The sequence below is a fragment of the Triticum dicoccoides genome, chromosome 6A (assembly GCF_002162155.2).
Source record: "Triticum dicoccoides isolate Atlit2015 ecotype Zavitan chromosome 6A, WEW_v2.0, whole genome shotgun sequence".
NCBI classification, from domain to species: Eukaryota; Viridiplantae; Streptophyta; class Magnoliopsida; order Poales; family Poaceae; genus Triticum; species Triticum dicoccoides.
Window position 1 is genome coordinate 596590497 of NC_041390.1, and position 12597 is coordinate 596603093.

The window sequence follows — 12597 nt, forward strand, 5'->3', positions numbered from 1 at the left end:
CGTGGGGGGTCGCGGGGGGGATAAATTGGGGCAGAGAGCGACCGAGGTTAGCGTGTGGGGGGTGTAGATTAGTCGGGGAATTAAAGCGGCATTAGGTGCGGGTTAGGACATGCAGGTGCGGGTCACTGTTGCGGGTGAGCTCACCGTTGTTAGGACATGCAGGCAGGCTCATCTGCATCTGCCATTGTTTTTGCTGGTTCCGTCGGTGTCGGGTGCGCTTGTTTTTTGCCGTTCCTGAGCAGGTTCGGTGTGTCGCTTTGGACCGTGCTGCAGAGGACCTGGAATAGAGTAGCGTGGCCATGGAATTGAGTATTGACTTTTGCAGGTCTAGTTTAGCGGATAGTTAATGACGTGCGCGATGCGTGCTCTGCCTGCCAAAGTGCCAAGTAACGTACTCTGTATTCTCTTAAACAAATGCAGAGTACTGTAGTATGCTTTGGATACGATACGGTGTGTTGTCCGTTGGGCCATCTAGGCGGAGAGGAGGCTCCGTTGACCTGCATTCTGAATCTCTTCCACTTGGTTGCTACTACTACATTGTACAATGCTCGGCACGCGTGGAGCCGTGTGTCCATCATTGCCGCCCAGCATGGCACTGTTGTGAGGGACGAAACGGTTGGAACCAGCTCCTTTTCAAAAAAAAAAAGAGAGAGAGAGAGAGAGTATGGAACCAGCTTCCTTCCGGGTCCGGCTCGGACAAAAAACAAGGGACTGTCTAATTGGCATCCGGCTGAAAACCAATTGGGTTTCATCTGGATTTTTCAGCCAACTGGAATGTGGCAATTGTCCTCTGTCCCTTGTCCCCTGTATGTCCCTTTTCCTGTCCCACTCATTTAAACAAACCGCACAAATCAAATAAAAACTTTTAACGGGTCCACCCCCTTCTTCTCTAACCCGGACACAAAAGCAGCAAAGTGATGGCGTTTCCTCCATGTTTTGGGACACAAGCTTGAAGAAGATCATGGCTGATGAACCAAAGCATTCACAGGTAAACACCTCCTTTGTTTGCATTCACCACACATCTAGCATGAGTAAAACAGATCTCTCTCATGACTCTGTACATCTGAAAGAGACAGCCATGTGTGGATCATTACATAGCTGAAGAAACACATCAGATTCACAAACCAAATCTAAGATCATAGGCAGGGTAATCATGAAAAAGAAACCTTATTAAAACTATAAGAAAATATAACACAGTTCAAATCCTCACTTACTTGCTGCAGGGACCAAACATTGAGCTCTGAAAGTGTGCTTACGTGTCACAAAAAAACACTAGAACCAGGAAGAATAGTAGGACCAAAGTACTCTAGGGAGTCAAGAACGGAGAAACTACTTGCAAGTTTATGAATTCATAACTACAGTTACAACACATGGTCAAAAGAAAAAGCCGATTAGGGGGGGCATATGATCAGTGAATTCATCAAGTTTATGAATTCATAACACATAATTTCAAACACTTTGACAGTGACAAAAATTGTACACTAATCAGAAACTATGATGATGTTTATAAATTTACTCCTGAAGAAAAGCAATGAATCTATGACTGAATTTTATAAACTTTGGAATTGTATACAAATACCTTTTATTTGTACTTGAAGTTCGAAATGCTATGATCTTTTACTTGTAATTTCAAATGAGCACACACTGAAACTAAAATGATCATTGCATATGATTTAGGACTATGATCGGATAAAAAGATTCGAAAAATATTAGGCTATGCACTAACACTAATTGGCACAAACAATCTAGATAGTTATTGTTTATTCGATAACAGTTCACTGCTTGTACTTTTTTTGATAATATTTACAGGTGCCTGCAATGGGATCAAAGGGAACGGAATCTAGCATGAAAGGGGAGGAGCTGTACCTCGAACATGACGAAGCTGATTTCCTTAATGTATGACTTTATTAGCATTAGAAAACTAAAAAAATGAACAAACATATTCAATCATGCTTTTCTAACTTGATTCTTGACAAAATAACAGAGTGGGGCATACTCTTTTACTCAACTACTTCAGGCGCAAATGATGTACAAGGTACTATCATTGTGAAATTTACATATAAGACAACAGGGAAAGAAATCCTGCAAAAAAGTCATTAGCTAATGCAAAAAATATTGCTCTACTTTGAGCAGCAACGGATTGCTACCAAAGCGAAAGAGCATATCACAATCCATAGAGCACTCTAGTTATAAACTTAAAATCCAGAGATCACCAAAGAAACCAATAAGAATTAGCATTCACTAGTTCACTGAATGTTACACCATATATAGATGAGTAGATCCTACACAAAAGAAAAGTCTAACAAGTGTTTTTACACTGTGGTTACAGAGGAACAGAAAAAGAACCTGTCAAACTAAATTACACTGGCAGATAAGGAATTTACATTGGCAGACAAACTATAATTACAGTACTACGCCACTAAAAATTCAGTGGTAAGCAATAAAAACTACAGTAGTGGACCAGGTTGAAAATTCCATTGTAACTATAGTTTGAATTACATCGCTATACCACTAGAATTACAGGTGTAAGCGAACTGTAATTCCAGTTCTAGACCAATGGAACTACAGTGTAAATATAGTGTATTTATAGTAGAACTACAGTGTACAATACAATAGTGTTATAGAGCAAACGACAGTGAGTTCCACAGTAATTGCAGCAGATTTATAGTTTAATTTACACTAGAATTACACTATAAATACAATAATTCCAGCTGAAACCTAGTGACATTTCATAGTGGATTTAGAGTGTAAATACAGTAGAAACACCTAAAAACAGAGCTAGGATTTACAGAGCAAAGTCCAGAAATGAAACGGAGAATAAACTAAATTACACTAAGAAAATACACTGAAAAAACTCGTAAAATTACACTAATAATTTCGGGACAGACAAACTATACACTAGAGAGAAACTAATTTGTTCCTGCTCAGAAACCAAAATGTAAGTATGATTGAATATGAGAACCTTTGGAACTATATAAAACGGCAAATTACTGTCACTTGAACTTATAATTACGGTGATCTTTTAAATGTAATTAGTATGAAGATCACACTGAAACCGAAAATAAAACTAAGCACCGATACACATGGCACACACAAGAAACCAAATTTGGACCATCCTTTTGTACCCTCGTTTGACAAAACATTACCAGCAGATTTACTAACCGACGGATCATTTGATGCTTTCTTTGTAGAGTCAAGAGCAACAGACTTGCAACCTACATAGCAAAGCTGAAATGTCATCAGGGTAAAAAAATAAATAAAGAAACAACCAAATGCATGAAAGTAAATTACAAACAAGACAGAGATTGGCTACCTGACAAATGCTCAGAGCTAAAAAAATCCACATAATAGACCCTACTCAACTGCAGAGTACAAGGGTAAAATCCAACTAACGGTCCCTAGTCAAATTCACTAAGGGTAGAATCCACTGAAATATTACAGTGTAAGCCCACTGAGACTTACACCGTAAATCCAATAAGAATTACACTGTAAAATCCACTAATGATAATACAGAAGTAATCCACATAATAGTCCCTAGTCAAATGCAGATTAGAGGGGTAAAACCCCACTAACAGACCCTAGCCAAAATACACTAAGGATTATAGTGTAAATACACTAAAAATTACATTGTAAAAATCAAGGTTACATTGCAAATAGAAGGTAAATCCAAGAATAACTAACAATCACTACAAAAACACTAAGGATTACAGTCTAACTCCACTAAGAATTACACTGTAAAAATCAAGAGTTGCAGTGCAAATACAAGGTAAATCCAAGAATAACTAACAGTCACTACAAAAACACTAAGGATTACAGTCTAAATCCACTAAGAATTACACTGTAAAAATCAAGAGAATCAAGAGATACAGTGAAATTCTTATAGGATTATAATGAAAGATCAACTAAAAACTATAGAGTAAAGCCAGTAAGAATTACAGTGTAAATCCACTGCAAATTACAGTATAAATCCACTAAAAATACAGTATAAATCCACTAAAAATTATAGTATAAAACCACTAAAAATGACAGTGTAAATCCACTTAAAATTACAGTGTAAATCCGCTAAGAAATTACACTGTAAATTCACCGAGAATTATAGTGTAAAACACTAAGAAAACACACTGTAAATCCACTAAGAAAACAGGGATTTCTAGTAGAGCAATCAAACATTTACATAGCTGAAATGAAAAATACATATCTCACAGAAACACAAAGAACAGAGCTGAAGTCTGCAAGCAAAAGGCACTACGTATGACAACTTAAGCTTGTTGACTAGCTATACAAGCAAAATCACAAAGAACACTGCATACAAACCTACATCAACAAATGACCCAGGGGACAGATAACCTACAACCACAAACAAAAACACTAGAGAATCCAAGGTGACCAAGGCACTAAAGTCACCGAAACACGATCCACCATGTATGAAATTAGCAGCTGCCCATGGCAACCACCCGAATTCCAACTACCAACTGAAACAACTCAAATAAAACCTACAAGGCAAACCCTAACCTAGCACATAAGACAGATGAGATTCAATACCACTAACAAACGCAACAACGCATCTGCATGAAAAATAGTTGTGGGGATTACCACATGCGAGATCCAAAAGGGGATAAGCAGCAGATCTGACTGACAAAACCATACACACTACCAAATCAGACTAGAGGATCAAACCAAAGCCACAAATACATACCGAATACAACGAACAGAAAATGCCGGGCGGAGAAAAATGGGGCCGGCGATGGGGCGGGAGTCAAGAGATGCTGCAAACCTCCGGCGGGGGAAAAGACGATGGAGCAGGAGAGGGCGGGGCAGCCGGAGGGACAACGCCAGGCGCCTGACACCATCCTACTGAATCGAGCGAACATGGGAGCTCCAAGTCGCCATGGATCTCTCTCTCTCTATCTCGACGAGGGAGGGGATGGGACAGAGGCACCTACAGAGGAACGAAATGAAAAAAACAGAAAGAAAGGGAAAGGAACACTGGCCGACGCGGGGCCGAAGCGAGCGAAAACGCAAACGGGTCTCCTCGGAAATTTAGCGGGCCCGATAAGAAAACAAATCAACTGAGAGCAGGGGAAAAAGTACGAATCTCGGGACAGAAAATGGACGGCCCACAAAACGGATGAAAGCGAAAAGATTTCATCCGGATAAAAATTAGCATTCCCGAAAAACAAGTCATGGTGTAGCTGCACCAGCACAGGCCTGTGATTCTGATTCGGTCGCTACTGTGGCGCTCTCTTCCTCTTCGACCACCCTGGCAAGTTGGCAGTGAAGGAAGGAAGCAGTGTAGCACCGATGAGGGAGGAAGACAAAAAATAAGCATGAGCACGTGAATCCCGAGGCTGATTTTCAAATCCAGACGCTTGCTTTCTTGCTGCGATGTGAGACGGTGGCCATGGCGGTACGTATTGACGGTGACGGGTCGGGGTTTTGGTCCAGGTTTTATTTATTCTTCTCCACACTGCCTTTTATGGCGCGGCAAGACCGACCCAGAAGCTAGCCTGCCCAGCGCCATTGGCCCTATTTGGATCCCTAAGTTAGAGTTAGTTTTAGTTAGTTGGGCTCAAGTAATCGAAAAGTATCCAAACATGATGGGTTAGTTTAAGTTAGTTGGATCTAACTCACCTCAAAAAACTAGCCCACACTAGAGGAGCTTATTTGGGTTAGTTTTCCTAGGTCCACTAGAAAAAATAGTAAAAAAAGTTATCCCTCCCATTCAAACATGGTTCAAAATAGTCAAATGATCGAGAAAGAATATTTATTATCAATCTAACCCTACCATCCAATGGGGTAGCGGCCGGCGGCACGAATTACGTGCACCTGCTCGCATACGTACAGCCCGTGCGCCAAAACTGCTCTAACCCGCCGTGTAACCACGTACTGCAGGGCTGACTAACAGAGCCCAGGCCAGGCGCCGGTCGGCCACGGCCAGCACTGCCGGACGGGCCGGCAGCTCTTCTGTCGGCGCACACGGGAGCTAGCGCGCGTCGCCTGCCTTCGATGGCGCGCGGTTCATGCACGCGGTCGGTGCTGCGTGCGCAACTGCGATTGCCACCTCGAGTTGTATCAGCTGGTGAGCCACCCCGGGCCGCCCGCGCGCGCACGGATCGATGGGCGGAAGGGTTTGACATCCCAGACCGAGGCGATGGCGATCGGTGCGTGCGTCCGTGCATGCCGGGCCCGTCCAAAGTCTTCTGTTCTGCTGCCGGGCCGACCGGCCTCGGCTCCTCTGCATGCCCCCACCACCCATGCGGTCTCGGGGAACGGGAGCCGTGTTCCGCTCCATCGGTCAACGTTAATTGTTCTTCTCCTCCGTGAGACATGAGCCTTGTTTTTTTAGATAGTCTCCATCGGGATTTCTACCTGCTCTGTCCTTCGAAGCTTCGCTCAAGCTGTCATATTCATACACCTACGTATAAGGCTGGTCATAGTGGGGAGTAACTTAGACTAGTGTCATGCATATGACACTAGCCTAAGTTACTACTTTCATAATGCAAAGTAACATGATAGTAGTATCTTAGATGGTTTCATTTATTAGCTTGTAGACTCATCTTGTCTTGAAAAGCGCTATGTTACAGTAACATATTATGTTACCACCTCTCATTAATTACTTGCCACATAAGCAAAAAATTCTTAAAGTATGCTATGTTACTAGCTAAGTTACTCTCACTATGACTAGCCTAAGAGTCGGGTGTGTCCAGGGCACATCTAGTCATCTAGACGTGCTCTAGTTATTGCACATCTAAGTGGCTGAATCAAGCAGAAAAAAAAGAAGAAAATATCCACACGAATCTCAATGTAAGATCAATGACATAGGACTTAGATGTGCAATACTTATGGCACATCTAGCTGTGCTTTAGCAAAACTGATAAGAGTCCTATTCTCCTCCCGAGATGAACACTAAAATCGAAGAAAACACTAAATGTTTGTTGTGGCAAACATTGACAAATATTTTTGTATGCTTAGCAATTTTTTATCACTAAATGACATTAGTGAAAATCATGGCAAAAAAAAAACAAAATCAACACTCCACACGACCTCCACGGATGTCCTTACGTGGTACAAAATTTCAACCACACAAAATATTTATCAAAATTTATCGCAAAAAAGTTTTATTTTTTATTTTTTTTAATATTCATCCAATCTAAGAGCAAGTACAATAAGAGCATGGTTAATAGTATACACTGCCGCCGGCTATACGCTGTTGTCCGGTTATCTATAGCCAACCTTGTAGTCAGCATGTACAATAGTTTGCCGGTCACAATGAAAAATATCATATACTAGTCTGCATATGATACTACCTCTACAGTGCATAGTATCATTGTCTGGTATCGTAGTAATTGTCATGCATGCCACATACTGGTACATCATGATACTCAGGGGGTGTTTGTTTCCAGGGACTTTTTTGTGTAGGGACTAGAAAAAGTTCCTCTTAGAGACTTTTTTACCAAACGTGGGGGACTTTTTAGGGACTAAATTAGACATTTGGGACTAAATGAAGAAGACTCTCAAGGAGAGTCTTTTTTGGGACTTTTCCAACAATGCCCCTCCATGCATTCAATGACCCGCCACCCCATGGTGTTGTTTGATTGTTATTTTTTCTATATACTAGGGGCAACATGGTCATTTAATATCCTCTAGGAAGGGAGGGACTTTTTAGGGACTAGAGACTTTTTAGTTGGGACTAGAAAAAGTCCTAGGACTTATGAACCAAACGGGACCTCGGCGGTGGGAGGGGGTCATCGGAGCCATGGGTGACGTCGGAGTCGTCGAACAAGGAGTTGATGTAGTCGACCATCCTCTGGGCGATGTTCCGCTGCTTCGCTGCAACCACCGCCTTCTCTGCAGCTTCACGCCCCGATCACTCGGTACGGAGCCGGATTGCCTTAGCGTTCTTCCAACCGAGCTAGCGAGCGCCAGTCTCTGCCGTCGTTAGAGAGTGGCGGAGAACAACCGTGAGGAGCTTCTCCTCCGCATCGGGGTTCGACAATCCACTATCCAACCATTCTGGAGGTGTGGTGGTTATCATATATAGTCTTTTATATAAAAGTTTTCCGTTCAAGTCTTGGCTTAAACAATATTTATTTTATTTTATTTTTATCAACTTAAAAAAACATTTGTCCAATTAATATTGGATATGGATTATTGTTAGAAAAACATTTTTTACTTATCTATAACTATTTCAAAAAAATACTAGAAATATTTAAACATATATAATGTATGGTGTAAAATGAGGTGATACATACTGGAGTGCGCACAACGTGGTAAAATTTTCACGTATCATTATTTTTCTTAACATTTTATGCATTAGCTAAAGCATGTTTTTAAATCTAAAAAACAAAATACATTGAAATAGATTAATTTCCCACCAAAATATACAGTGGTTCCTTCTCTATATGTATAGCATATACATGCCAAAGGCATGACTGCCTCATTTGAAATAGAATAGAGTAGTACCCCCTCCGTTCCATAATGTAATGCATATAGATATTTTAAGAACTCAAACTTTATAAACTTGGACCATGTTTATAAAGAAAACCATTTATATCCACAATATCAAAAATGTATAAAATATGGAACTAAATCTTGTAATGAATCTAATGATACTATATGTTTGGCATTCTAGATGTAAATGTTTTTGTCCACGAACTTGGTCAAATTTTATGATATTTGACTTTAATACATTTTGCAGGATTTGTTATTTAAGTAGTAAATGACGTTTGCTATGCGTGCCCTGCCTACCAAGAGGTAGTGTGCTTTTCTCTTAGACAAAAGCAGAGGGCAGCAGAGTACTCTGCTTAGCGGTAGAGTAGTTTTTTGTGCAGGATACGACACGGTGTTTTGTTGGGTGGCCTAGGCAGAGGAGGCTCTGCTTGACCTGCAGACCGGGCATTACTCGTCTCTTAATTTTTTTTCCACTTGGTCGCTACAGTTTCAGTTCTTTTTTGCTTCAGCGAAAGTCAGAAGCTGGGAATGTATTTAAATTTTGATGATGTAATGATACGACGCTGGCGTCTCCGCACCACGGCCAGCCATGCCGGGAATAAAAAGGGCACGCGTCGCGTCGAGCTGTGTATCCATCATTGCCGCCGCAGCATGGCGCTGTAGACCTCCTTTCTTGCGTTATCACAGTAGCAGACGACGACGCCACCTGCCTGAACCTGCCGCTGCCGGGGTCCAGTTCAGACAAAACGTTATCATGGTGTAGCAGCACAGGCCTGTGATTCGCGACGGCGTTTCTCCCTCTTCGATCGACACCGTGGCAACCCGGCAAAGAAGGAAGAAAAGAAGAACCAATGAGGAAGAGAAACAAACAGCCGCACGTGAATCCCGAGGTGAATTTTGAAATCCAGATGCTTTGCTGTGCTGTGATACGGCTGCCACGGTGGTACTGACGGTGACGCGTCGGGGTTCGGCCAACTCCACCGCGCGATCCTATCCTGTCCGGCCCCGTTCGTTTGGGGTAAAAGGGGCAAAAAAGGCGCCCCCCAGCGCGCGGGAGCAAACGGACTTTTGTCCGCTTTGTGTCCGCTTTCGACCCATCCACGGCCCAAGTTTGCGCCGCTTTTGGGGTAAAACGGACACCACGCGGACACGCGGGTCGTCTGCGCGTGTCCTCCCTTGGCCCGCCCGTCAGTGGCACAAGACGGGCCTTTTTTTATCCGCCCCCTCCCTCCCTCCGGCCGCACCCCCTCCACTCTTCCCCACTCTTCCCGTCGCTGCCGCCGCTGCCATTGCAGCCGTGCAGTTCGGACGCGAGCTCGCCCAACCCCTTCCCCTCGGCGCCGCCGAGCTACCCAACCATGGCCACCTGGTTTGCGCACCCGCCGACCGGTTTTGGGGCGGATCCGGTCGGTCTTGAGCTCGGCCGGCTGTGGGAGGCCGGGCTGCGCCATGGACTAGCCGGGCACCTCGCCGGAAGGCCCTGGCAGGGCCGCAAGGCCACATGCAGGCAGTGGCTCCTCCTCTAGCCGCTCGGATCTGCACCGTCGGCGGTCCGCCGGCAGATACACGAATGGCGGTCAGCCGGGCTCGGTGCTTGCCCAAAAGCTCGCCGGCGCACCGTTGCCACTCATTAAGTGCGACCACTGCCCAAGGATGGTCGTGCGCCGCGTGTCTACAACGCCGGAACATCCCGGATGGGTGTTCATCAAGTGCTTAAACGATGGGGTATGCGCTTTTTTTAGCTTCGGTTTGTGCTCTAGATTTAACTAGTTATGCTAATTTCAAATTTTGTTGTGTAGAACGGATGCAAGTTTTGGTATTGGGAAGAAGAGTACATCGATATATTGATAGAGCGAAATTTAATACATGTTCGTGCACTTTTAGCTAGCATAGAGGTTGTAAATGAGACAAATGCACTTGATGCTAGATTAGAGGCTAGACACGAGACTAGGTGTGAGGAGGAAGCAACATCGACTTCCGGCTTGAAGAAGAAAGGAGGATGCCAGATCGAGCCTTCTGGCTTGAAGAAGAAAGGAGGATGCCAGATCGACCCTCCTCCACAGATCAACGAGTGCATCGAGAAGGCCCTAACCCAATTCAAGGGAGCAGTTATGAAAATTTGGTATCTTCTAAAATGTATTCTTGTGGTTCTTGTTTTCTTTGGCCTTGCTTTACTAGTCAAAATGTGATGATGCATTTTCCATGTACCAGAAATGAATGATGGAATAAAGTTAAGGACTTGCAAAGAAATAATACGCGGACAAGATGCGGCCGGGATGCGTTCGCGCGGTGGGCGGACGGCCACCGCATCCCAGGACAGGCCCGGACACGACCTCAAATCCCTACCCAAAGGGACAAAAACAGGACAAAACGGATGTCCGTTTGGGGTCGCGCGGTGGAGTAGTCCTTATGGTTGACTTTGCCAGGCATATTTTTTCCTCTCCACAAGGAGGCAGGAGACCCATCCAGAAGCGTGAAAATGAACAGAACCGGCATTTATTTGAAACTTCAACATAAAATGATCCCAATCCAAAAATATTTTACGAAATAGTCCTTTTTTTGCATGACGCCCCGGGTTAGAGTGCCATGGTAGCGACACGTAGCATTGCGCCCCGGCATAAGGCGTCATGCTATCCCGGGACGTAATGCTATCTAGCATGGCAACTTAGCCCCAGGCGTCATGCAAAATGGGCCATTTCATGAAATATTTTTAGATTGAGACCATTTTATGTTGAGGTTTCAAATAAAGGCCAATTTTGTCCATTTTGGCACCAGAAGCGCCATTGAATTCCCTACCCGTGCATGCAAATGCGGTGCACCGCGTGGCCATCACCGTATCCCGTGAGTACTATGAGGGTGTTTGGATACGTTTTAGTCCCATGACTAAAAGTAGTGGGACTAAAACTTGCTAGCCTCACCCATGCTTGGATTCAAATACTAAAGAGACTAAAATCAAGTTATTGAGCATTTATTATCCTCCAAACCCTCCAATTCAGAACTCGCATGCGTTAAAAAAGAGGAATTAAATGAGGAGAGAGAGGGCTAATACATATTTTTAGTAGTTTTTTATGACTAAAAAAAATTAGCCTCAAGACTAGTCCTAACCTCTCTTTAGTCAGGGGTGCTTGAAACTTTAGCCTTTAAAAAAACTATTTTTAATACTAAAAATAGTCCCTTGGATCCAATCATCCTCTGTACTCCTCTGCTCACTAGTCTCACAGTCGCTGTGGTCGGCGAGTCAAACGCACGGTCAAGTCGGGAGTAGAGCGGACCAAGTTCTTGACGCTCCGAAATCTCCTCCTTCCCCTGCTACAGTTGAGAGTCTCTCGAGACAGTTCCTTCCCGGCCCGATCCCGGATCCTCTCCGCCGGCAACGCTCGTCGAAGAAGTGATGGGGGAGGTGCTCGGCGTGTTCTTGTACATAGTAGATGTAGGTTCAGTTTCCGTTCTGGTGTGTTGGGCGTGATGCCTAGGACTGGCGATATGCCGATGAGGAGCGCGCCGCCTGCGCGTACGAGCAGCGCATGGTGGCTAGCGGCGATGCTTTGGTTGGTGGCGGTGGCGTGGTGCTACTCGCTGCTGCGTGATTCATCGTCGGCGCATCCTCCAATAAGCTCGGTTGCTGCCATGATTTGGAGAAGGATTCGTCCCCTTCCTCTGTTGCTTCAAGCTGCCATGGAGGTGGATGGAGCGATGGTGATGCTAGAGGATCTGGTTTTTGCAGGTGGGTTCGGAGCATATCAGCAGCGGCAGATCACGTGGAGCTACGGCGCCCGCTGGCAGCCGGTCTTCCACACCATGGCGTTGCCCCTTCTGGCCGAATGGCGGCCGTGTATTTCCTCCCAGCCTAAGAGCGATAGGGAGGCAGATGCATCTTCTATCTGGAGTTCGAAGCGGTTCCAAGCTGCTGCGATGGTCTCGTCGCCCCAAGTGGTGCGTCCCCGGCGACGGCGAGTCTACATCCAGGAAGAAGATGTTGTGGACCCGATTGCAATTTTCAGATCCAGTTTAGGGTCCTTCTTGTCAAAATCAAGGGCTTAGGTGTTATTTTCCTTTTATGTGAGTCCTTGTGTGGGCTTTGTGTTGTAACCGCTGAAGTTTTAATGAAGATCTAGGCCCTTCATGGCCTTTCCTGTTCAAAAAAAA